Source organism: Vombatus ursinus, unplaced genomic scaffold, assembly GCF_900497805.2.
Source record: "Vombatus ursinus unplaced genomic scaffold, bare-nosed wombat genome assembly UNPS02000749.1, whole genome shotgun sequence".
NCBI classification, from domain to species: Eukaryota; Metazoa; Chordata; class Mammalia; order Diprotodontia; family Vombatidae; genus Vombatus; species Vombatus ursinus.
In genome coordinates, this window is record NW_020940527.1 from 20553501 (window position 1) to 20581296 (window position 27796).

At 39.5% G+C, this 27796-nt stretch overlaps 1 protein-coding gene across 4 annotated transcripts in view; it reads left to right on the plus strand.

Moving 5' to 3' along the window:
• Window positions 1-229: 229 nt before the first annotated feature.
• Window positions 230-27796, plus strand: part of MAPK8 (mitogen-activated protein kinase 8) — a 128282-nt gene continuing 100715 nt past the window's right edge. For 3 of the 4 annotated variants that reach the window (XM_027858174.1, XM_027858159.1, XM_027858182.1), the window contains exon 1: window positions 230-309. The gene's annotated coding sequence lies outside the window, so the exon portion shown is untranslated. Of the gene's footprint in view, window positions 310-18652; window positions 18674-27796 lie in introns of those variants that run through there. The other variant, XM_027858169.1, reaches the window with a different exon arrangement.

Genomic DNA, 27796 nt, shown 5'->3' on the forward strand with positions numbered 1-27796 from the left:
CTCTAGCTTCGGCTGGCCCCGCCTCCCGGGAGCCGAATAGCCCCGCCCCCTCGTGGGCGGGGGCAGGGCGGGGCCTTGCGGGATGACGTGGCGGCGTGCGCGGTGACGGCTGGCGCTCTTGTTCCTCAGCCGAGCGGCGGAGGCAGGAGGACGCGGCCCGGAGCCCGGACGAGCTCGGTGGACCGGCCAGCCAGCGGTTCGGGCTCGGGCTCGGGCTCGGACGGCTGTCCCGTCCTCCCCTGCTCCCCGGCCGCGCCCGCAGCGACTCCGAGAGCCTTCCTCCCTTCCGCACGCGCTTCGCTTCCCTGGGTGAGTGCGGCGCCGGGTGCAGAGCCGGGCCCGGAGCCCGGGGGCGGCTCCTCTGGCCGTAACCGCTGTGTTTATGTTATTGTGCCGCCGCTGCCACCGCCGCGGCCGCCGCCGCGGTGACCCCCTCCAGAGGGGAGGGGAAGGAGGAGGGGGCCGCGAGGGGGAGGGGCCGGCGTCCCCGCGAGGGGGGAGGGGGCCCGCCTGAGGTCTGGGGAGAGGATGCCGGGGGATCTGGAGAACAATAGCGGGGTGAAGGGGGCCAGGAGGGGGAGGGGGCGGGGAGGAGGACCCAGACGGGGAGGGGACGGGGCCGGGGGCGCGGGGTTGGGGTAGATGACGTGCTGCTGCCGCCCCTTAAGCCTCCCCCCGACCCCGACTACCTCCGGCTCCGGGACCGCGGGAGCCCGAGAGCTAGATGGGTACCTGCCTACCTCCCTCCCTCCCCACCTACCTACCTTCGACTTCCCCTCTTCCTCCTCCCGCCCGAAGGATGGTCTGTGCCTAGTGTGTTTTCCCTACTTCCATATTGTATTTTTGAACGGCACAGGGTGGGGGAGAAGTTCTCAGAGACTTTGGGGGAGGGGGAGATCTGTAGTCCTTGAAGGCCGGCACAGGGACGGGAGGCATGCAGCAGGCACCTCTTAGATACCATGTATGTAAAAGAGAATGGTATCATTTCCCTTCCTCGACTACTTGTGCTGCCTGAGTTGATGCTCTGAGACATCCTGGCTTTTTGAGTGTGTGTTTTTGTTTGCTTTTTGCGTTCTGTGGAGCTTTGTTTATGCCAGTAATGTGATGTACAGTTATATACAGATACATCAAGGCAAAAAAATATATATATATATATATGTATGTATGTATACAGGTACTGGTGAGGATTCCTCAGCCGGTGAATAGCAAATGTAAATATCAATTGGACCGTTTTAGCTTTCGGTGTTCTTATGAGATTTTTAAAATCTTAAGGCAGCCTGCCTCATCTTTTTACTTTATATCCCAAACGCTTATGTCCACATAATATAATAGACGCTTAATAATTTTTTCTCTACTGACTTGACTGTCCGAGTCACTCTTTGTGCTGCAGCTGTGTTATCTGGAGTTGGGGTAAATTAGTAAAAGCATATTCTCTATTTTTTTCTTGTGTTCTGTCAAGCATTTTCTGTGAATTCAGTAACATTCACCACCATCGTATTAAACTGTGCCCAATAAGCACAATTTACTTTACAGTTCAGGATAGGGAGTAGACTAGTAATTTTATTCCCATAGGAAACTCCCAGGTAAGGAAATCCCTCTGATAATGCAGGTTTGTACCTCCTCTGCATTGACCATCTCAGATGCCTAGGGTGCTGAGAGGTTGTGACTTGCCCAGGGTTACCAGGGCAATGTTTGTCAGAGGAGGGACTTGAACATATGTCTTGATGGTTCCAAGGGCAGCTCTGTCAACTATGCCACGTTAACTAAGGTAAAAACAAAACAAAAAAAAAACCTTCCCACTAAGTGCAATTATTTAATTCTGAACTCACACTAGTATTTTTTACCTTGGCAGGTTCAGTAGCCATTCTACTCTTTGTAAGAGCTAGGAGTAGAAGGTAAAAATAAAGTAGTTTTAATGTGTTAGGCAAATGATGCCTTGCCTATAAGTCATAGTCCTGACTTATCCTTAAATAAAGCTGTATGATAACTTAATGTTTAAGATTCTCATTTGTGAAGTGAAGGGGTTGTCTCCCTAAGATTCCTTTTGTTAATATTCTGTGATTCCACGGGAGGTGCTTTTGCTATTTTTTTTTTGAGTTTGTAGTATTAAATGTTCCAGTATATCAGAAACTAAAGAATTAAAAATGAACTGAAATTGCAATTTTTTAAAAAAATTTCTGCTATATTTTGTATGTACATTTTGGTAAGCCATATAGAGTTGTCATCAGTTTGAAATGACTAAGTGGCCAAACTCTCATATGTACTACCTATCAACTGAGTAGGTGGATCTTAATAACTTCGTTGAAGTGTTGTTGCTTCTTTAGAAGAAACTCACAATACTGACATAAAAAATGTTCAAATACAGTACATATCCATCTGAATACTTGTATTATAAAAGGTGCAAGTTTTAATTATTAAGTCAGAAGTCTTCATGGCACAAACATATTTCCAATTTGCTTTTTTATATAAAAAATTAGAGGAAGCATATGCTCCTTAAATTGCAAGTAGTGAAATTTTATATTTTTATCTCTGCATCACAGTCATTTCTCATTTTATAACCCCTTTCTTCCTCCTACTTAAGCCCCCTCTTGTAACAAAGAAAAATAAACAAAAGTGAGGGATAAAATCTGTGTATACAAAATTTGGTACCCACAATTCCCTACTCTGCAATCTGTTTTCCTTCTGAGAAGAAAACTATGTTTTATTCTCTTCTCAGAACCAAGATTTTTCATTATACCAATTGAGTTCAGCTTTCTTTTAGTGTTTTTTTCTTGACATTATTGTTGTCACTGTGAAATTGTTCACTTGGTTCTGTTTTTCCCATACCTGTATCACATCATACAGATCTTCCTGTGTTTCTCTGAATTCTTATTAATGTTTCTTATTGTACAATAATATTATATTTAATTACTAGACTACAGTGTATTTAGAAATTCCCCTGTTGGTGGGCACCTACTTTAAAAAAAAAGCAACAGCTCTTTACTTTCACAGTGGGAGTGCTACCATGACTCGTTATATATAAGAACTTTCTTTCTGTCATTGACCTCTTTGGAATATATACCTGATTGCAACTTCCTGGGTCAGAGGCTATGAACAGCCTAGTGGCTTTTCTTACATAATTCTGAAGTCATTTTTATATCATGTTTGAGTCAATTCAGAGCTCCAACAGCAGTGTTCATTCAATAGCATTCATTAAGTATCTCCTATGTGTCAAGCCCTGTGGATACAAAGACAAAAATAAAAAAATTCCTTCTCTCAAGGAACTTATATTCTATTGGGGGAAACAACATAGACTAAAAACTGGAATATAAAACAGAGAAAGTAATTTCTGGAATGAGAGCATTAGCAAAGGACAGGATTAGGAGAGGTCCCTGTTCAGAATATTCCACTTCAGCTGACTTTTGAAGGCAGGTAGGGTTTCTCAGAGCTAGAGAAGAGGGAGCTCATTCTAGGCCAGAGCATCAGCCTGTGCAAGGCACAGAGTTGAGTGGCATATTAGGTGTGAAAAACAGCAAGTGTAGAGGAGAGTCATGTTTAGTGCAGCTGGTTAGGTACACTGGAGTCTGGCTGAGAAGGGCTTTGAAAGCCAAGTGGAAGAATTGATATTTCATGCTAGAGGCAAGAGGAAGCCGTTGGAGCAAGAGAGTGACATAGATGTGTGCCTTGGGAATATCACTTTGGCAACTATATAGAAGCTGGTGGATTGGAGAGACTAGATTCAGGGAGACCAAACAGGCTATTGCAGTAGTCCAGGGGAGAGGTAATGAGGACCTGCTATGTGAGGAGACAGATATGAGGGATATTGTGGAGGTAGAATCAGTGAGGCTTGGCAGCTGATTGGGATTGAGGGAAAGAGAAGAATGGAGGATGACTGAGTTTGGGAACCTGGCCTACTGGAAGGATGGTGCAATCCTTAACAGAAATATGGAAGTTGGTAAAAGGATGGATACGTGGAAATATCCATTAGGCAGTTGATAATGTGGGACTGGAGTTCAGTATACACATGCATATACATACATACACACACACACACACACACACACACACTCACACACGTCTAGAAGACTCCCAGATAGATAACACCCACATGTAAATGTGTGTGGTGGGGAGGGTATGTATCTTTGAGTCTTCTGGATAGAGATGATAGTTGAGCCCATGGAAGCTGATGAGACCACCAACGAAGAAGAGAGAGAGAAGAGAAGAGTGCCTGTTAGGAGGATGGGACCTAGATGATGATCCAGCAAAAGACACAGAAAAGGAGCAACTGAATAGTTAGTTGAATAGGGGAGAACAGGAACATTAAAACCCAGGGAGGAGATGATATCAAGGAGGGAGAGAGTGGTCAGTAGTGCTAAACACTGCAAAGAGAATAGAAGCCAAGAAAGGCATCCAGCAGATCATTAGTAGCCTTGCAAAGAAAGTTTTCAGGTGAGCAAAGTCAGAAGCCAGATTGAGAAGTGAGACTAGAAGCAACGAAATCTTTTTTTCTAAGTGTTTGCCTGTAAAAGGGAGGCAAAATGTGGGGTAGGAGACCTCATCAAGTGAAGGCTCTTTTAAGTATGGAGTAGATCTGGGGATGCTTGTAAATAGTAGGTAAGGAGCCAGTGGATGATGGGTTTAAAAATTCAGGAGAGGGGGATGATGTGGGAGGAGAAGGTAGGGGATTATTAGGGTAGCTGTCTTTCCACAGACCTTCTGACATTACAGTGGAATGGATCTCAGTTACTATACTTGGCATTTCTTGTTTTTTGTGTCTTTAAAGTGATTTTCCCCTATGAACTTGACTGCCTAATCTTTAGGAGTTTAGTGGAAAGGTTCTTGGAATAAGAATCAGGAGACTCAAATTGTAGTCCCATTTCTTCTCCCAGCTCATTTTATAATGTTAAGGTAATCATTCTTTCTGAACTTCTCTTTCCTCGTTAGTGAAATGAGGGGTTGGACTAGATTTGACCTCTCAGACCCTTAGCCCCTGCAAAGAATATTATGCAGCTTTGTTCAGATTTGAAAAAAGAAATAGATTTAGATAGCAGCAGCAAATATACAGAAGAGCCTTAAAGTGTTTTGGTGTATCCGAGAATGTGCTTGCTGCTGTGAACTTTTAACAAGATTTCAATTGACACCATTTGACATAGAAGGTTCTTTCTCTCCCTCTCTCCCTTCATTTTGTCCTCTCCTTCTCCATTCTTTTTTACCCATCTACTTTTGTTTCCCAGAAGTCTTTGCTTATTTGTACAAGAATCTTCTCTACCACACATGCCATATGGACCCAAACTTACTCTTTTGCCATCTGTACCTTCCGTTTCATTTCATGTCTCATCCATAAATATGCTGTGTATTTCTGAGTCTTACCCCTCATCATTATCTTCTGTTCTGTGAAGTATTTGAAATAAGTCATTGTATTAGAATCTGCAGAATATATAAAGTGCTCTCTTATTTTGAGTTACTTCTCTAGGACAGTGGTTTCACCTAGTCTTTATCCACATACATACATATGTATATATGTGTTTATATGTAAATATGTATGCATATTATGTATTCCTTAAATAAAGAAGAATCTTTGAAGTGTGCTTTCTTGTGGTTATCTTGATAGATAAGAAATACTAATGAATAAAAATTATGAAATGATAGACTGCAAAGGATGGAATACATATAATGAAACATCAAGTTTTCATTGCCTTATTGAATTTTTACATGTGACTGTGGATCCTTCTGGGGTGGCAGGAAGGGAGGGGGAGATAGGGTCTCCCTGTTAAACCTGGGGTTGGAAGTGCAATGGCCACTCAGCCCTGATCTCAATACTCATTGGTTGGCAAGCTTTAAACTGCTCTGTTTTTCTACCCTGGGCTAATTTACCCCTCCTGAGGCAGCCTGGTGGCCTTCTGCTTCCAGGGGTTCACCATGTTGGTGCTGGACTTAGTGCAGACACCCAGTTGGCTTTAGACATTCTGCAGCTCCAAACTGCCAGATTCAAGTGATCCACCATCCTTGGCTTTCCCAGCGGGAGAGACAACGGACAGGCACCACCACACCTGGCTTTGACAGTGAATCTGAGGCATGATTCTAACGAGTTTTAATGATAAAGATCATTTGGCATTAATAATTATAGGGTTCTTTGTACTTGGAATGTTTTCTTTATTTAGGCTAGAATTTAGGTCCATGGATGTTTACTACTATCTTCTCTATGTAAAGCATTGAACATGCTTATGGAGTGCTTTTAAATTTATTAAATATTTTCCTCACAATTGATCTGTGAAGGAGGTAGTACAGATAGTTTTTGTTCTTTCATAGATGAGAAAATTGATTCAGAGAGATTGTGATTTGTCTGTGTTCACATAGCTAGTTAAATCTCCTAGCCAACTCTTAACAAACTGGGTTATGTCTTCTGACTCCAACTTGAGTACAAAATTCCACTATAATGATAAGAACTGAACCTGTGATTTCAGTTACAGGGAATTCTCTAGTAAGGAAAACCTCTCCAGGAGTCCAACATGCTATAGCCCACAACAGATTACAATGTAATATATATCAAATGAAAATACAATAGAACATGAAAAAATTAATATGTGGTTTTCTGAGGCAATATACAGCCCCAGGGCCCGTTATGTAAGGTTTAATGGCTCCCTTTTCTATTTGAGTTTGACACTACTGCCTAGAGCACCAAAAGGTAAGGGACTTGTGCAGAATCACAAGGTCAAGATTCTCAGAGGCAGCACTGGAACCCAGCTATTACTGGTTTGGAGGATAACTATCCACTATACAATACTGTCTTTCTTCTGTTCTACCATATATATATTTTATTGAAAAGTTGGGCTGAGGGAGAATTCAAAAACATTCTGGCAAAGTAGGAAGCTTGTTTTTAGACATTGCTTTTTGAGGTGCCCTTTGGCCTCCTTTACATCCAAGGAAAAATGCCTATAGGAAAGAAAGTTAAGAATTAATTACACTAAAATTAATTAGATGAGAAAGTTCAGTATTCTTTCTGATGCTGTTGTGGAGATGATCTCCTGAGGATTTTAAATAGTCAGTTTAAAAAAAAAACACCTTGAATAATTTTATTGTTAAATGAATCAAAAATCAACCAGTCGCAGAATATTCAAATTGTAATTAAGAGTTTGAATTTGGATTATCAAATTTGACTTTTATTAATCTGTTTTGTTAGTGAGCTAAAGTTTCCATATTTGTATCATGCAGGTAGTTGAGATGCTTTAGTCATAATGTGACAATTAAGTTGCTAGCTCTGTAGTCTCTTTTCTACTGTGAACTTACTGGTATGGGTAACTTTTATAAAGAAGATACTATAAAAAGGAAAAAAATAATGATACCAGTAGACATAGGTAATAGAATTTTTGTTTCTTTCAGTGATCTATATTTTTTATTGTCTGAGTAATTTAGCTCTTTCAAAAAAAAGGTAAATTCCTAAAAAGAAAAAAAAATGAACTTAATAGCTTCTGATGCTGAGGCTATTAGACATTTCAGAGGTGAGCTATGATTTATAAATTTAGGCATCTTAGTAACTAAGAATGGGGTATTAAAGATTGATCTGTTATTGAAAGAAAGTATAGTGCAAAGGAAAGAGCTCTGGTATTAGGAGTCAGGAGAAGTGGGGCTTGGTTTCCACAGTTCTGCTATATAGCTATTTGACCTTGGGTAAAACACCTGGAGTTCTTGTTTCTTTATCTGTAAAAAGAGGGATTTGGATTAGATAATTTTAAAAGTATCTTTAAACTTTAGTTTTAATTGTCTTGTTTCTTCAGATCACAAGGCTAAGAAAGGAATCCTTTCTTAGAAAGGAAACATTTCAACTGGAGTTGGCTCATGAAGTTTTTAAAAAGGTTGATTCTCAAAAGAAATATAAACATGTCCTATTTCCTTCCTCAATTCACCTGTTTTTTCCACCCCTTCCCCCAATTCTGCCCTTATCATGAAATTATCTGATTGATTTTTGAGAAATTTGACATGGCTTTATATAATGGTTTGCTTCATAAAACCCATACTTTAAAAATGGATTTTATTTAAAATGAAACATTTCACACAAGTTTCCTTCAAAGTGGTGGCTCCGTGAACTGTTGTTTTACTACAGTTACCAAAAAAAACCAAAACTGAACACTCATGAATGTGTTTTAATAATTAATAAATTTGTTTATTTCATGAATTGATTATTTCATATTAATGCATAATTGTAACCATTATAGATATGGCTGTTTTTTTTTATTTTGTTTTTTAATCTACAAATTGCAGAAGATAAGCCATTAATATCAGGTAACAATTGAGTAAACATTTGTCAAGAGCCTACTTCATAGCTGAGGTTCTGTTCTAGGTTTTGAGGATATAAAACCAAAATAGTCACTGCCATCAAAGCATGTACACAGATCAGTGCAAGGAAAACTGAGAAGAACAGTAAGGAGAGTGACACAGGAGATAGAGGGGGACAAATATGAGATATTATGGAGGTAGAATTGATGAGATGTGGTAACTAATTGGATATAGGGATGGGATGAGGGCAGTGGAAGAGGCAGGAATGATTCTGAGATTATGGATTTGGCTGGTTAGATGGTAGTTCTTTCTACCAAATATGAAAGAGTATAGCAGGGGCAAGTTTGGAGGAAAAGGTAATGAGTTCCTTTTTGGACTTAGTTTGAAATGATGATTTCAGTAATAACAACAGCTAACATTTATAAAGCACTTTTAAGATTTGTAAAACTCCTTGCACATATTGTCTCATTCGATCCTCACAAATAACTCTGTGAACTATGTATTATTATTGCACACATTTTAGAAATGAAGAAACTGAGGCTGAGAGAAGTCAAGTGACTTGCCTAGGATCACACAGCTAATAAACGTCTGAGGCAAGATTCAGACTGAAGTCTTGATAGATCCAAACCCAGCATTACATCCACTGTCACTGCTATATCCAGGAGGAGATGTCCAGGAGGCAGTTGACTATTGAGGTCTAGGGTTTAGGCTGCTTCTGGAAATTTGGGAGCTTTCTAGGCAAAGGTACCGGTTGAACCCATTGAAATAGATAAGATCGTTAAAAGACAGTGTAGAGAAAAAAGAGAAGGCTCTAGACAGAAACTTGAGTAACATCTGTGTTAAGGGTGTAAGATGTATATTTGGATACAATAATGGAGACTGAAAAGGGACTAGTGAGGAAGGAGAAGAACTAGGTGAGAGCTGGTATCTTAGAAGCCAAGGAATTGGGAGAGTAGATGCAAGGGAAAGGTTTAGACCACAGTATCAAAAGATACAAAAATGTTCAGAATCAATGGGACCTGAAACAAGGCCTTGGATTTAGCAGATCATTGGTAACTTTGGAAAATGGAATCCATATTGCAAGGGTTTGAGAAGTAAGCATATAGGGGACAACTCGGTGGTGCAGTAGATAGAGCACTGGTCCTGGAATCAAGAGGATCTGAGTTCAAATCCAGCCTTAGATACTTACTAGCTATGTGACCCTGGGCAAGTAACTTAACCCCTATTGCCTCCAAAAAAGAAGTAGATAGATAGTAAGCAAGTGGAGTGAAGAGACTCATCTTCCTGAATTCCAATCTAGCTTCAAACACTTATTAGCTGTGTGACCCTGGGCAAGTCACTTAACACTGTTTGCCTCAGTTTCTTTATCTGTAAAATGAAATGGAGAAGGAAATGGCAAACTACTATCTTTGCCAAGAAAATGCCAGATGGGGTCAGGAAAAGTCGGACAAGACTGAAAAATGACTGAACACAACATTGTGTGTAGAGCACAGCTCTGGGAATAAAGGGAAAAACAAAGTTGAGATACAATTCTTGCCCTCAAGGACTGTACAGTCTGGTTGGCAAATGAGATGCCATAATACAATATTATGTAAGTGCATCAGAGAGAGAACAAAAAGGTTGGGAAGTTTTCATAGAGCTTGAAGGATTAAGGAATCTGTTAAGGAAGGATTCAGCCAAAGGGAGGATATTGTGAATGTAAAGTACAGCCTGAGCAAAGACACTCTGGCCTATTGTGTGCCAGACACTCTGCTTAGATGCTGGGGATACAAATGTAGAGAATGGAACAATCCCTAATTGCACGGAGGTTATGTTGTAATGGGAAGGACAAGTATATGTAAAAACATATACAACATAAATACAAAGTTAACACATAGAAATTTATACAAAGTATTTACATGCAGGAGGGGAGGGTACTAGTGATTGGGGAGTTGATCAAGAAAGTCTGGTAAGAAGATCTGAGCTGCGTATGAAAGGAGGAGTTCTGTTTTCAACAAGTTGAGTTTAAAATGTCCAATAGGGATTGAATGAAGCACAGGGGAGAGACTTGGACATGAATGAAGGCAAAAGCGCAGGGGAGAGACTTGGACATGAATGAAGGTAATCAGCATAGGAACCAATAGAACATAGGGAGAGCATCATCTCATCAGAATTGATCAGAACCATTTAGAAGCCAAAATACATACTGATAGCTTTCTGACCAAACTTGATATTTTTTATAAAGCTAATATTAAAAAATATGTAATGCCTTCGAGGCAGAGTGGTATGGTAGAATGGGGAAAATAGCACTTTGAGTAGATGCATTCTAGGTGTGAACTATAAATGAACTTCCTAATTTTTCATTAGCATCCTAATTCCAAAGATATGACAAAGTAATCAAGCCATTTATAGTTAGCATACCCCTAACACAAATTATAGACATTTTCAGGCTGACTTAATATTAGATGCAACTATAATATTATATGCAACTAGTCTAATAATATAATGATAGTGCTATATAATAATATATGTAATATTATATGTAGCTTTATGTAGACTTAACATTACAGGCAACTATGTGGTGGAGTGTATAGAGTGCTGAACTTGAATCAGGAAAACCTGAGTTAGAATTCTGTCACAGATATTTACTAGCTATGTGACCATGGACAAGTCACCGAATTTCTCTTAGCCTCAATTTCTTTATTTATACAATGAGCATAATGATAGCACTATAGAGTTTCAGTAATCAAATGAGTTAATGTATGTTAAGTGCTTTGTAACCTCAGGTGCTATGTAAATGCTGCTGCTGCTGCTGCTGCTTCTTACTCCTCCTCTTCTTGTTCTTCTTAACCATCATTATTAGATGAAAAGGGTATTCTGTACAAATGGAGGATAATATATTATTCCTGTTTTCTGCGGCCCCTTTTTATGATCCTTTCAAAACAGTCCCAGTAGGCTTTTTAGAAGCAAATTGTCACACCATCCTGCCACAGAGGAGTTAAATTCTTCATTCTGAATTTTGCAAAGTTACAAAATTTTGTCAGAAAGACTTTAACCTAAATTTTGCTATGTAAATTGTTTTGCTTAATTCTGACTAGAACAGTTAATCAGCAGCCATTTATTCCCACCCTCCCATGGTCCAGCACCTTGATAGGCTCTAAGGATATGAAGACAAATTTTTCTAGTGTCTGCTTTAAAGGATCTTGTATTCTATCTGGGAAACAATGTGTACACATAAAAACTTCCACAAAATGCAAGGTAATTTTTTGGTGGAAGCACTAGCAACTGGGAGGATCAGGAAAGGCTTCATGTAGCAGATGATCTTGAAAGGATACTAAGTATCTTGAATAGACCAAAGTGAGAAGGGAGTGAATTTCAGCCATGAGAGAAAGCAATGGGAGATGGAATATTGTGTGTGAAGAAAAGTATGAAGGCTGTTAAAAGAGTAGGTTATGGTAGTTGGCAAAATGCGAAAGTGGGAGGCCAGGGTGTTTGAGGGAACATAATTAATCATTTATATTTAATCATTTATCATTAATAATTTATTAAGCACCTACTACGTGCTGATCACAGTGCTAAGCACTGGAGTTACAGAAAGAGGCAAAAGACAAATTTGTTCTCAAAAAGCCTACAGTCAAATAGAAACTACAACAAGCCAACAAATATGTACAACACAACCTATATATAGGATAAATAGGAAATAATGAAAAGAGAGAAAGCACTAGAATTGAGAGGAGTTGGGAAAGGCTATTGTATAAAGTACCGTTTTAGTTGGAAGTCAGGAGGTCAGTAAGTAGTTGTAGGAGAGGAGGGAGAGCATTCTGGGCATGGGGGATGGGTGGGAGGATAGCCAGAGAAAATGCATACAGGCAAGAGATGGAGTGACCTGTTTTTGTTTTATTTTTAATGTGTTTTTAAAACTTTGGGTTACAAATTTTCTCCCTTTCTCCCTCCCCACCCACACTCATTGAAAAGGCAAGCATCTTGATACAGGTTATAGATGTGTAGTCATGCAAAACACTTCCATAGTAGTCCTGTTATGAAAAACTAAGTACATTTCCCTTCATCCTATCCTACCCCCCATTTATTCTGTTCTCTCTTTTGACTATGTCCCTCCTCAGAAGTGTTTGCTTTTGATTATCCCCTCCTCCAATCTGCTCTCCCCTCTATCAACCCCCTGCTCTCTTGTCCCCTTCCCCCCTTACTTTCCTGTAGGGTAAGATAGATTTCCATACCCCATTCTGTATGTTATTCCCTCCTTAAGCCAAATCCTTTGAGAATAAGATTCACTCATTCCCTTTCACCTTCCCCCATTTCCCCTCCGCTGCAAAAGCCTTTTCTTGTCTGTTTCATGTGAGATATTTTACCTCATTCTACTTCTCCCTTTCTCCTTCTCCCAGTATAATCCTCTCTCGCCCCTTAATTTTATTTTTCAGATATCACCCCTTCATTTTCAGCTCACCCCCTGTGCCCTCTATCTATCTGTACATACATAAAATTTTTTTTCCCTCCCACTACCCTAATACTGACAAAGGAGTCATGAGTTACACATATCATCTTTCCATGAAGGAATGTAAACAGTTCAACCTTAATAAGTCTCTTATGATTTCTCTTTCCTGTTTACTCTTCCATGTTTCACTTGAGTCTTATATTTGAAAGTCCCCTATTTCATTGAATGACCATTTTTGACCCTGAAGGATTACACTCAGTTTTGCTGGGTAGGTGATTCTAGGTTGTAGTCCTAACTCCTTTGTCCTCCGTATCATACTCCATGACCTCTGGACCCTTAATGTAGAAGCTGCTAAATCTTGTGTTATCCTGATTGTGTTTCTACAGTACTTGAATTGTTTCCTTCTGGCTGCTTGCAATATCGTCTCCTTGACCTGGAAATTCTGGAATTTGGCTACAACATTCCTAGGAGTTTTCCTTTGGGATCTCTTTCAGGAGGTGATTGGTGGATTCTTTCAATTTCTATTTTGCCTTCTGGTTCTAAAATATCAGGGCAGTTTTCCTTGATAATTTCTTGAAAGATGATGTCTAGGCTCTTTTTTTGATCATGGCTTTCAGATAGTCCAATAATTTTTAAATTCTCTCTCCTGGATCTATTTTCTAGGAGAGTTGTTTTTCCAGTGAAATATTTCACATTCTCTTCTATTTTTTCATTCCTTTGGATTAGTGTTACAGTGCCTTGATTTTTCAAATTGTCCCTAGTTTCCAATTTCTCTATTCTAATTTTTAAGGAAGTATTTTCTTTAGTAAGCTTTTGGACTTCCTTTTCCATTTGGCCAATTTTGCTTTTTAGGGCATTCTTCTCTTCATTGGCTTTTTTGCCAATCTTTTGCCATTTGGGTTAGGCTATTTTTTAAGGTGTTATTTTCTTCAGTATTTTATTTTGGGTCTCCTTTAGCATCTCTCTCAGTTTTTCCTCTACTCTTACTTGCTGCTCAAAATCCTTTTTGAGCTCTTCCATGGCCTGGGACCAATTTATATTTTTCTTGGAGGCTTTGGATGTAGGAGCTTTGGCTTCGTTGTCTTCTTCTGGTTGTATGTTTTGATCTTCTTTATCTTCAAAGTAAGATAATATAGTTTGACCCTTTTTGCACACCTTGCTCATGATCTGGGCCAATTACTTGAGTTATAAACTCTTTGTTAAGGTAGGAGTCTGTTTCCAGTGTGGAGAATGCACTGTTTCAAGCTTCAGGAGTTTTGTGCTGCTATTTTCAGAGACACTTCTAGGGACCTGTACATTTTCAGTTCTTCCAAGGTGCTGTGATCAAGGGTGAGGTGTTTGCTCCTTTCCTGGCCTGTGCTCTGGTCTATGAGCACTCTATTCTGTCTTGGAACTATGAGGAGGGTTTCTTCTTCACAGCCACTACAAGCTCCACCACACCAGCGCTCCTCCTTGCCCCAGGACCGCCACCCAGAACTGTGACCCAGATCCAAGCAGGGCAAAGCAAGAGAATCCTGCACCAGCAGAGAGATCCCTGCAATCCCCCTCTGATCAGCCACTTGATTCCCCCTCAGTCTGTGGGCCCAAAGCTCAGGAAACAGCCACCATCCTGGCCCGCACTGGGGAATTGGGGCTGAGACCACTGCTCTCTCTCACCACAGACACAGACTTTTCCCGCTGACCTTCTAAGTTGTCTTTGGCGTTCCTGGGTTGAGAAATCTGGAAACCACCACAGCTGCCCGAGATTCAGTCTTCTGAGGCCTGCTGCAGGATCACTGCACCCCACACCAAACTGTGCTTCTCTCCTCACCCGGCTTGATAAACCTTTCCAATCAACCATCCAGGTTGTCTTGGGCTGGAAATTTGTTTCACTCTGTCTTTTTGTGGGTTCTGCCACTTTAAAATTTGTTTAGAGCCATTTTTTATAGGTATTTGGAGGGGTTTGGGGGAGAGCTCAAGCAAGTCACTGCTTTTACCTCCGCCATCTTGGCTCTGCCCCCTATCGGAGGTTCTTGTTTTTGGAACAACCAGGAAGCTGGTGTCACTTGATTGAAGAGTTTGGGAGTAAGGTGTAAGAAGACTGGAGAAGTAGGCGAAGGCTAGGTTATTAAGGGCTTTAAATGCCAAACAGAGAATTTTGCATTTGCTTCTGGAGACAAAAGGAAGGCACTGGAGTTTATGGAGTAGGTGGGTGACATGATTGGACCTGTGTTTTAGGAAAATAGCTTTAGTGGCTGAATAAAGAATAGATTGGAGTAGGGAGAGACTTGGGGCAGGCAGACCCACCTATAGGCTATTGCATTAATTGAGGTGATGAGGGCCTGCACTGGAGTAGTGGCAGTGGCAGAAGAGATATTCAGGGCATATCTAAGAGATGTTGCAGAGGTGAAGTCAGCAGGCCTGGGCAACAGCTTAGATGTGGGGGGTGAGAGATAGTGAGAAATCCAGGATGAATCCTAGGTTGTGAATCTGAGAGACTGGGAGGATAGTGTTGCCTTTTTCAGTAGAAGGGAAGCTGGTGGTTGGGGGGGGCATTTAAGGGAAAAGATAATGAGGTTTTTTTGGACATAGAGTTTAAGATGTCAACTGCACGTGCAGTTTGCGATGTCTGAAAGGCATTTGGAGATGTGAGAATGGAATACAGAGAGATTTGGACGGGAAAGGTAGATTTGGGAATCATCAACATAAAGATGGTAATTAAAATCATGGGAGCTGATGATATCACTAAGTGAAGTAGCATAGACAGAAGAGAGAAGAAGGCCCCAAACAGAATCCTGAGAGACACCTAAAGTTAGATGGCATAATCTGGAAGAGAATTCAGCAAAGGAAACAGAAGGAGTTGTCAGATAGGTAGGAGGAAAACCAGGAGAGAGTGATGTCCTGAAAACTTAGAAGAGAGTGGCAAGGAGGAGAAAGTGATCAGCAGTGTTAAAGGCTGCGGAGAGGTCAAGGAGAATGAGAATTGAAAAAAGGCCGTTGGATTTAGTGACTAAGAGATTATTAGCAACTTTAGAGAGAGCAGTTTTGGTAGAATGATAAGGTCAGAAGCAGGATTGTAAGGGGTTAAGACAAGAGTAAAGGGAGAAAAAGTGGAGACACCTATTTTAGATGGCCTTTTTGAAGAGGTTAGCTACAAAAGGCACAAGAGATACCGGGCAGTAGCAGGCATGGTCAAGTGAGGGCTTTTTCAGGCTGAGGGAGAGATGAGCATGTTTGTAGGCAATAGGAAATGAGTCAGTAGAGAGGGAGAGATTGAAAATAAGTGGGGATAACAGAGGGGGAAATCTATTCGAGGAGACGGGGTGGAATGGCATCACTTGAACAAATAGAGCCTCCAGTAAAGAGTAAGGCCACTGTATTAGGGCAGCTAGATTGCTCAGTGGATAGAGCACCAGGCCTGGAGACAAGAAGATTCATTTTCCTGAGTTCAAATCCAGCCTCAGACACTTGACACTTACCAGCTGTGTGACCCTGGGCAAGTCAGTTAACCCTATTTGCCTTAGTTTCTGTATCTGTAAAATGAACTGGAGAGTGAAATGGCAAACTACTCCAGTATCTCTGCCAAGGAGACCCCAAATGGCATCTTGAAGAGTTGAGATGACAGAAAATGACTTAAAAAAAAAAAGGTCAATGTGAAATGGGAGTGAAAGAGAAGAAAGTGACAGAAGGCACCTGAGTGATAGGAGATGAGGAAGAGGGGAGAAGAGGGAGTTCATGACCAGTGGTCTCAGTTTTTTTTCTGGAGTTGTTTGCCATGGGCACATACACCTTCCATTCAACCAAAAGCACAATGAAAGGGCTGGATGGAGTTAGGAGGAAAGTTTAGGGTGGTAGGATTCAGGGGGATGGGAATGAAAAATCAGGTGGTAGGGGTTGTGGAGTGGAGTTTGGGTGATGATCTACAGGAGTTCAGAGTCACCAGGGTGTGAAGGGTATGACCAGGTATGAGAATATTGAATGCAAGGAACCTCTCCTCAACCCTCAGGGGACAGGTACAGCAGCAGATGGGCCACCTGAAGTCAAAGGGATGTTGCCTTTCTTTGTGCTGGAGGTTTTCAGTATCTCAGTTGGGAAATTGGACTGGCAGCAGGAGGTGAAAGATGCCTTGTGCTGGTACAGAGGGAAATGGTTGCTTTAGGGCAAATGGAAGATGCCCAGCCTAGCCCCAGGCAGCCTTTCCTCAGGGAACATGCTGCACCAAGCAGGAGATGGAAGGCTGAGGGTGCTAGCACATCCACTGAAGTCCTCTCGCCTGAGGCAGTGTCAGGAAGTGGAAGACTTCCTGTGCAGATGGTAGACTTCTCAGTCTACAGGGTTGTGATACAGAGAAATACTATGAGCTATTTACTGAATTCCTTCAGAAACGAGAGAGAGTGAGCCATAATCTGGAACTGCCACAACTGGATTGGGTAATATGAAAGAGAGAGAGAGAAGAGAGAGAGAGAGGAGAGAGAGAGAATGTGTGTGTGTGAAGATGTATACCTTGATTTTTGCAGCATTTGTGTAACATGCAAAGACTAGTGTAGATGCTTAAGCTTGAGTTGAATTGAATTTCTCAGCACTTTTGTCTTCAGAGGTTTCATTTGGGAGAAGGGGAGTGAAAGTTTCTTCTTGACACCATATCATCACCCAATAATTAGACTAATACAACTGTGAGGGGAAAGGGGGGGGGGTAAACTCCATAAGTCCAGATATTTCTTAAGCCCTAACCTTTGTCATTATCAGTAGCATGAAGGAAGGAAAAGGAACATAGACCATTACTCCTCTCTCCCCACTGTTGATTTCTGCCTCTGTCTTTGACAGTGATTAGGGGAAAGGGAGGCTTCTTCCTGAGACTTCTTTCCTTTTATCTTTTTTATCTTTATTGTTATTTTCTTTCCACCCTCTGCTTTCCCCACTCCTCTTCTTCCTCCTCCCCCCAGAAAAAACAAAAAACAAAAAAACAAAACCTTGTCTCATCAGCATCTGCCTGGGGAAAGCTATGAGGGGCATAAGAGGAAGATTAAGTCCTGTCACTCCCTTCCACTATGTCCCCAGCCAACTGGAATCCTTGCTACAGGCCTGGAAGCCATTACCAATGACTTGGAAATGGGGAATTCCCTATTTCTGCTGCCAGGGCTGTAACAAAGAGAACTGTGCTCTTGGTGTTTCAAGGTTCAACTAAATACATTTCCCCATAGAGACAATTGCTTTAATTTAATGATTGGGCTCTATGGTAATAATTCACCTACACTGTGAATTAAAAAAGCTTTGGTGCATTATGCTGAATATCATATAATTAATTATATAATATATAATGTTATTTCTTTTGTATTTAGAAATCTGAAAGAGTTTACTTTTAGAACTCTTCCTTTTCATACAAATACAAGTAATAATAATAATAGTAGTAGCATTTATATAACATTTTAAGGTTTGCAAAGTGCTTTTTACAAATATCTCATTTTATCATAACAACCCTGAGAGGTAGGTGCTGTTATTTTCTCCGTTTTACAATTGAAACTGAGGCAAGCAAAGATTATAAGACTTTCCCAGAGTCACATGTCTAGTTTAAGACTGAGTCTAAATTTGAACTCAGACCCTTCTGATTCCAGGTCCAGTGCTCTAATCACTGCACTACCTAGCTATTTCTATAAAAATACAAGTAACAGATACATTGTTAGAAATATAATTGAGAAATTACTTTGTCATGGGGTGGCCAGAAAGGAAGAAAAAGGAAATAAGTATTTTTATAGACTGTATTCTAGGCATTGTGGCAAGCACCTTTTTTTTCCTTTTTTTTTTTTAAACAAGTATTTCATTTGATCTTCACAACAACCCTTAGAAGTAAAGTGCAATTATTATCCTGCTTTGCTGTTCAGGATATTGAGGAAAATCGAGATTAAGTGACTTGCCCAGGGTCACACAGCGAGTCTTCCAGATTCCAGGACCAGCTCTCTATCCACTGAGTCACCAGTTGCCTCTCGGGATCAGAAATTGCTACTTACTGAGCAAGTATTACCTCTTAAAATACATACAACTTTTTCCCTCCAATTGTATTAAGATTTTATAAAGAAGAAAAAAATAGATGTATGGGACCAGTAGTTGCTATTTTAGGCAACTTTTTTTTTCATTGGAAGAAGGGTGGTTAAAAGTACAATTTGTAATTGTTCCAATTTCTTCAGAAGCTTTCCCCTTCTTGAGAATATTCTAAACATTGATTCCTGAGTGCTTCTAAACTCTTCACAAATATCTTAATTTTTTGTTTTGAAAATAAGTATTTTATTGACAGAATACATGACTATCATAGGTATTTTAGATATATAGACGAGCAGAATCAGAGATGCAAATTAATCAGTCAAGAAGCTGTTCAAAATACAAGCAAAAAGACAAGTCTAAAAAATTGTGAGGACAGTTTAGGAATAAGCGGTGATGAAATCTAGAAGATTCCTAGATTCTGACTGAAACCCTTCTATACAAAGCACCAAAGCAAAGCTTAATTATACTGAAATGCAAGGCCAGTCTGGGACAAGCATTAGAATTTTAATCTTACAGTATAGTGGTTTCTTAATTAAGCTATTCTGGCATATAGTATGAGAGTTGGGTTCCAGATTTAGTAACTCTGGCTGATAACACTTGGAGACGCTTAAACCTTGACAATCCAGAGTGCTAGAAATGAAAACACACCAGATTGTCTTTGTTTAGGTGAGAAGTTAAAAAACACTAAAAGTTGGTGGTGTTAAAGCGTAGTGATCCCTTGGTTCATCTAGAAATTGTCATAGAATCTTAATTACATGATTGAGAAGGGGTCGGTTTAAGGTAAAAGTAAAGGAAATTTCATGACTTCTTGACATTGTTATGCCATTAAAAGGAGACTTGGCCAGAAAATGGCAAATTGTTTTGCTGTAATTTTTGTATTACCCAGAAACTTGCTTTCATGTAAATGCTAGTAAGTTATATTTTTGAATCATAAGATTTAGAGCTAGAAAGAATCTGACGTCATGTAGTCCAAATTCTTCATTTGACGGAGGAGGAAATGGAGGTCTCAGCGGGTAACATCACCTTCCAGGTTCACTTGGGTAGTAAATGGCAGAGAGAGATTCAAACCTATGTCTCTACATCCACTGCTCTTTTGACTAAATTGTACATTTCAAATATCTGAGCAATTTCAGACGCTATAATTTGTGTAAGCAGCATATAAAAGTGAAATAAAATTGTCCATATACATACTGAGCTTAGAGGATGAATGGTAAGAGAAGAGCAAAGTTATGATAGTGATTCAAATGATGTAAGTTCATCTTCTCTCCCTTCAAAGATTACGTAAAGAACCTTGGGAAGATTGTTAGTATCAAAAGAAATAGTTAATTACCTCTAAGTTGTAATGAACATTTTCATTTTCTTAATTCAGGAAGCTTATTTATTCAATATATTTTTATCTACTTAATGATATGAGCAAAGACACAGAGCCTGGAATATGTGGGGTGTGGGACAGGTGATAGATTAATCTGGCAGGACAGGATGTTTCCTATAGGGCAGTTGAGGGAGTAGTAAAAGAAGAGGTTGGAAAGATATATTGGATTCAGATTATCTATGGATACGTGAAGGAGTTTGGATTTTAGCCAGGAGCCAGCATGAAATGATGAGAGTTAATAGGGTTTTGAGTAGTGATGTAATGGGATGAAAGCTGTGTTTAAGGAAGATTAACTTGGTATACAAGATGAATTGGAAAAGGGAGAGATGGGAATCAGAGATCAGTAAAGAAACAATTATAATAAATCAGGTGTGGAGGGCCTACATTAGGGTGGTGATAGTCTTGCCTTTTATATTTTAAGTCTAAAGTCTTCAGTTTGGCATTCGAATCCCTTTATAACATAACTAAAATTTACTTTTCCCAGCATTATTGCCAACTATTTCTCTTTCACATACCCAGTGTTCCAGCCAACTAGACTACTCACTGTTCTGCAAACCTATTTTCTTTTCTACCTGGGTGCTCAAGCCTCCCTCAATCTGTGGAATGCCATCTTCCCAACCCACCCCTACCCCCCAATTCTCTGCCTGTTGGAGTTTTACATATCCTTCAAGGTTTAGTTCAAGTGCTGTTTTCCATTAAGCTTTATAGATTTTTCTTCCTACTTCAAAATTTTCTTCCTATTTTAAAAAGTAGGATTTTGAGTTTGTCATTCATTTAGTTAATTTAGGATCATAGATCTAAAACTAAAGGTACCTTAGAGATCTTCTAGTGCAACTCTCATTTTTTCAGATGAAGAAACTGAGGCCTAGAAAGATTAACTAGTTTTTATAGGTATGATTATGGTTACGTGTGTACATGCTTTTTCTTCTCTTCTAGATTATAAACTTAATGTAAATGTCTCTGTCTTACTTAACTTTTGTATTCTCTCTCCGCAGCAACTAGCACAGAGACTTACTTAGTGTCTGCATATGAAGAAGGTACAGTCAAAGATTACTTTTGAGTTTTTGAGCCATAATGAATAACAGAATGCTTATGATACTTACAAGATGAAGGAGATAGGAAAAGAGAAGCTCAAGAAAGAGATTAGGGGGTAGCTAAGTGGTGAAGTGGATAGAGCACTGGCCCTGGAGTCAAGAGGACCCTGAGTTCAAAGCCAGCTTCAGATACGATACTCACTAGCTTTGTGATTCTGGGCAAGTCAGTTAACCCCCAGTTGCCTCACCTCCCCCCTCCTCCCCCCAAAAAAGAGAGATTAGGATTAGAGATAAAGATTTGGTTTTTTCTTTTAAATTTTCCCTTTTTTCAAATAATAAGTATTTTCTCTCTCATTAGAAAAGAAAAATTAAAATCCCTTGTAAGAAATATGAATAAACAATAAAACAAATTCCTACACTGGCCATGTAATAATATGTGCTACATTCTTTATCTTGAATCCATCACTTTTGCCAGGTCGAGGGGAGCGTTCTTCATCAATCTTTTGGAATTGTGGCTCATCATTACATTATTATTGCATTGATCAGAGTTCTTAAGTCTATCAGAGTTTTTTGTCTTACAATGTTTTTGTTATTTTACAAATGTTCTCCTGGTTCTGCTCTCTTCACTTTGCATGAGTTCATTGAAATCTCACCCTGTTTCTCTCAAACAGTCCCTTTAATTTATGGCACAGTATGGTGTTCCTTTCCATTCACATAATACTCCCCTATTGATGAATACACCCTGACATTACAAACTACAACCTACTACAAACAAGAGCTGCTCTAAATATTTTGTACATGTAGGACCTTTTTCCTTTTATCTCTTGTAGATAAGAAAAGTTTAGTAACTTTTGGGGCATAGTTCCAAATTTATTAGATGGAGAATTATGGTCAATTTATTTTTCTTCCAAAGAGCAGAAATGAGGGAATTTTTCTGCTTAACCTTTAAATGCCTCCTGTGTACAAAGGACTAGCTACACATTGGAGGCATAAAAATCTGGAGAAATTGTGCAGCCCTTGCTCTAAAAGGGCCTACACACTAGACTGGGGTGAAGGACAAGATATATCCATAAAAACGTATGGTACGAGAAAACCACAAGTCTCTCAATCTCTGTGTCTGTCCATCTCTGTCTCTCTCTGTCATACACACACACAGTTTAGGGATTCCTTGTTACCTTTAGGATCAAATATAATATCCTCAGTTTGGCTTTCAAAGTCTTTCTTAAACTGATCCCTTCCTACTTTTCCAGGATTCTTACACTTACTCCTATCCTTGTACTCTTTTATCCAGTCACCCTGGCCTCCTTGATATTCCTTGCTCAGGAGACTCCGTCTCTTGACTACAAAGCATTTTCATTGGCTCTGCAATGCCCCCCCCCCAAAATCTCACCCTCTTCATCTCTGCTTCCTTAGCTTCCCTTCAAGGTTCAGCTAAAGCCTTACCTTCCGCAAGAAGCTTTTCTCAGTCCTCTTTAATCCTAGTGCTTGCCTCTGAAATTACTTCTTACTTTATGCTGTATGTATCTTGTTGGTTGTTTGCATCCTTAATGGTAAGCACAGTTATCTGGTTGACTGACTGACTGTGCTGGGGGCAGCGGAGAGATTTTATGAACATTTTCAGTTGCTAGCACCTGAATTAAAGAGAATAGAATATCAATCGATAGAGATGAGAAGGAATTTTATTGGAGGGAGGTGCTCTACTTAGATGTACTAGGGAAGAAAACAGCCACACAAACCTGGAAACAGTTTAGTAGTCTAGTTTGCCTGGAATGTAAAATTCAATTCATGTAAGGGACTATTGTGAAATAAATTTGGAAAGATATGTTAGAACCAGTTGTAGAGATTCATAAATTTGTATCTTATCCTCTATCTTTAACCCTCCTCACTTCTGACTCTCCTCACATTGCCTAGCATTTATTTGTAGAATTTATCTGCTCAGTCCTCCCACCAGTAGAATGTATGCTTCTTGAAGGAAAGGGCTATTATTTTTGTCTGTGTTTCCAGCGTCTAGCAGTACCTTTCACAAAATAGCATAAATGTTTGTTGAATTGAATCTCTAATAACCCTTCAAATTTCAAATCCTGTGATCAATTAGTTGAAAGTGTTATGGGTAGAAAGAAAAAAAAAGAGCTTGGTGTTTAAGGAAGTTATGTATACTTTTTTCAGAGTAATTTGCTCTTCCTCAAAGATCTCATGGAATAGTTTCTCAGAGTGGGGGCATATGGTAGTGTGAGAAGTTAGTTGATAGTATTAGAGTACACTGGAAGAAATCTTAAGGGTGAATGTCATTGTTTGCACTGTTTATTGAAATCTATGTCTCAAAGTATGTGAATACTGAAATTGGAGTAATTTTCTTTCCTATATTTTGGGAATGACTTAATAAACTCTGTGCTGCAAAGATCCACACTGCTAATACACTATAGTCATAAACACATTTAAAAATACTCTATCTGATTGTCGCTCCTCTTTTCATGGGTCATATTAATTACTTTGCTGAAAGAGAGTTTGATCTTGTTAGAAACCCTGATCTTGTAATATATTTTAGTTCTCCTGTAGTGTTTTGTCAAGTAAATCTGCTTTCCAGAGACCAGCCCTATTAAGTATAAAGAGGTTCATCAAGAGTAGGCAAGCCACTTGGTGATGATTTTTGTTTTGGGTCACTGTGACTATGGCAGTCTGTGAAACAAAGGAAAGTACAAAATGCATTCCAGTCTTGTAAGGCTTTCCTTTTTTGCACTGACAGTGACAGAGTGGCAAAAAAAAAAAAAGTTAGGAAGTGAGGTGGAGTAGTGAATAGAGCACTGGGCCTTGAGTCAGGAAGACTGGAGTAGAAATCCAGCCTCAGGCACTATCTGTGTGGCCTTATACAAGTCACTTAACCTTGATTTTCCTCAGTTTCCTCAACTTAAAATGGAGATAAATACCTCACAGGATTGTTTTAAGGATCACATGAGATAATATTTATAAAAAAAACACAAACCCACTTAATACAGTGCCTTATACATAGTAGGTGCTATGTAAATGCTTATTCCTTTCCTTTCCCTCTCCTCCTTTCTTTTCTGTTCCCAGCAGGTATTAGAATCACATTTTTTAAGACCATCTAGAAACTATTGGTATTCTAAATGTTGAAATCCTAGTCCAGTGACCAAGTAGACATACTGCTGGAAGAGTTAAATCATATCAATCTTGACAGTCTTGTTATAAATGAAAAAGGAAAAAAAAGGGAGGGGAAGGTGCAACTAAATAGGATGATTCAGGTAATCCTTGAAGAGTAGGGACAAATCATACTTGTATATGATTTATAGAATGCAATCAAATGAAACCGTCTTTGAAAGGTGTTTTTAAAACCTTAAACCATTTTGTAAGTGCAGTCCTTATTTTAACTTCATACTCATCTAACACAGTGCTTTGCATAATGCATGTTGTCTTCAGTAATTGTTGAATGAAAATCTTCAAGAATTTTGCCTTGAGATTGAAACATATCCAAATGCAGTTAATTACTTCTCCAGTTCTCAAAGATCTTAGGTCTGATCTTAGTTAGAGTCCTTGATGGAAATAATGTCAAAAAAAAATCTTGAGAACTCAAATATCAGCATCAGCTCCTTATCACATCTCACCCAGACTCCTGCGATAACCTGACTGGTTTCTATCTCAAGTGTCACCCCCTCCAGTTCATCCTTCGTTCAGGGTTTTGGCTCTTTGAACAGAGAGAAGGGATAGATGCAGGAGCTCATAGGAAGGTATAGGCAAAAGGATTTGAAGACAGATTGAGGTGACCAAAGGTGAGGAATTGACGGTGACACGGAGGCTGTGAATATGGGTGATTGAAAGGATGGCATCCCTTTGACAGTAATAGGGAAATGAAGAAGGGAAGATTGGGGGCGGGGCTTTAAGGGGAAAGATTATGAGTTTGTTTTGACCATGTTGGTTTGAGATGCCTATAGGACATCCAATTCAAGATGTCCAAAAGACATGGTATAGCATGGCTGGTATAGCAAGACTAGAATTCAGGAGAGAGATTAGGGCTAAATATAAAGATATGGGAATCATCTATATAGACATGATAATTGAACCTGTGAGGCCTGATGAGATTATCAAGCAAAATAGTATAGGAAAAGAGAGGAGAAACCCAGAACAGAACCTGGGCACTCACAGTTAGTGGGTGTGACCTGCAGGGATATTTAGTCAAAAAGATGGAGAAGCAACAAGCAAGGCAGGTAGGGAGAGAAACAGGAGAGATCAGTGTCATGAAAATTTAGTGAGGAGAGTTTCCAAATGGAGAAAGTGATTAACAGTACTAAAATGCTACAGGTATTTTCACTAGTTATCCCACATACCTGAAATTCTCTCCCTCTTTATCTCCACCTCCTGTCTTCTTTCAAGTCCCAGCTAACTTTCTGCAAGAAGCCTTTCCCAATACCCTTTAATAGCCTTCCCTCTATTGCTTATCTCATTTATCCTGTAGATATCTTGTTTGCACATGGTTGTTTTCATGGTGTCTTCCCCATTAGACTTTGAACTCCTCAAGATCTGAACTGTCTTTTTAATTTATTTGTGTCCCGGGTGCTTAGTGTAGTGCTTGACATATAGTAGGCACTCATTAAATGTTTGTTGACTGTCTGACTACAGTAGTATTAATAAACTCAAATATTCAAGTTAATCTATGATCTCGTGAAAGTGGCTGTTAGGGCCAATAATGTACTCTGAAATCCATTGGTGCCTCTTTGCCTTTTTTTTTTTTTAATTTTAATCAATATCTTCCCATAAATTGATGTGCCCATGGTTTCAAAAGTAGTTCCAGAATTAGAATTGAATCACAATCCTGACAACATTTTGCTGCTCTTTTAGTTACACAGATCCAAGTGAATGTGTTAGACAGTATTTTTAAATTGTCTTTAAACATGTCTGCAGTGAGTGTTTTACATTCAAGGGAACCTTTCAAGAGTCTTGAATTTGCTTTAAGGACATATAATCTTTAAAATTGAATATTCAGTTTTGATTACATAAGAGTGGGGTGTTTTTCTTGTTAATATTAATCTTAACTTCATCCTACAATTTCTAGAACAGATTATTATAATACCTCAGTGAAATAAGTTGTTTTTGCATTAGGTCTCCAAAGTAGCCAAGTTTATAACTTCTAGTATGGTGTCTTAAATTTGAGTACAATTAGTTCTGGACTCCATCTGTCCTGAGATTATTTGCTTTGATTCTCTTTATAATTGGAGCCAGACCAGTGACTTAGCTGACTAACAGTTTTCATGAAGATTGATTACGGCTTATGAGTTGTGATGCTGAGTCTATCTTGAGTGAGAATATTTACATTTGTTTAAGTACTGGAGGATAAAGAATTTGTGCTCTCTAGAGAAACTGAGGCCTCCAGCATGTTGGATGACACCCCTGTGATGCATTTATGAGAGGACATTGAAAAAAGTCACACAGGTAAAGAAGGCCTAGATAGTTTGAAGAGAACAGCCACATCAGTGAAATCACAGGTCCAGATTATGGTTTATTCCCTGTTGATATTGTGTGGGAAAGATTTTTTTTTTAAATGAAGACAATACAAGAAGGTGGCTTCATTTGGGAATACAATCAGTCCATTTTGTGACTTCAGGTATTCACTTTATATTATTAGTAACTTCATTTTCACTTTCCTCTTGGCATGCTCACTTGCAATTTGGGCTATGAGCAGTAGAGAAAAAAAAATGAGAGGCATGATGCAGCAAGTTTATATCCTCAAAAAAGGAGGAAAGACTTTGTAAAAGTGTTCATGAATACACTCCAGAAAGTATTAAGGAACCTCTCAGGTGCCTGGTGAGGGAATTGAAAAAATGGAAAGAAAAGTGGCTAGGTTTGTGGGTAAATGAGATGTCACCCCTGCACTCTCCCCAGCGTTTGTCTCACCTTGCCCCAGAACAGCACTGCGCTCCAGCCACTTTGTGCCCATGGAGTGCCTTGCTGGGTGGGATGTTAGGAGGTCAGAGTTTGGAGGCATTTGCTTTTCATGTTAGAAAGAAGTGTTCAGCCATAGAGTTGAAAGGGAGATTAGAGAAGTGTCTGAATTAATCTGAATTATCATCTGAATTAATGTTTTGTTATAAAGAATTGTATGCAGAAAAGTGTATTTTCAGCAATCTCCAGTGAAAGATTTAAAGTTTTTGGTGTCACTGGAATCTAACCTCCTATTTCCCATTTGTTCAATGTATCAGCATTAGTGTTTTTGACTTTCACACATCTTCTAGGAATCTAACCCCCATGAAAGTTGAGTATTGACTGTATATGTGTTTAACCCCAATAGTCTCTCTTAAAAGTGTTGTTTATAGACATCATCTGCAAACACTGTAGAAATAGCAGCTGTGGAGAGGCAAGAAGAAGTAGTATTACTAGCTAGTATTTATAGGGTGCTATAAAGTTTGCAATGTGCTTTACATATATTATCTCATCGTCACAAAACCCTGTGAGGTAGGTACTACCCCATTTTATAGATAAGGAAGAAAACTGAGACAAAGGGGTCACATGACTTACCCAAGGTCATGTAGCTAGTGAGGGGCTGAGTCAGGATTCTAACTCAGGTCTTCCTGACTCCAAGTCCAGTGCTTCTTTTTTGCTGTACCAACTAGCTACCTAAGAAGGAGAAAGTTGAACCTATGTTGGTATTCAAAACTGAAAATTCCAATCCAATAATATAGAGATTTT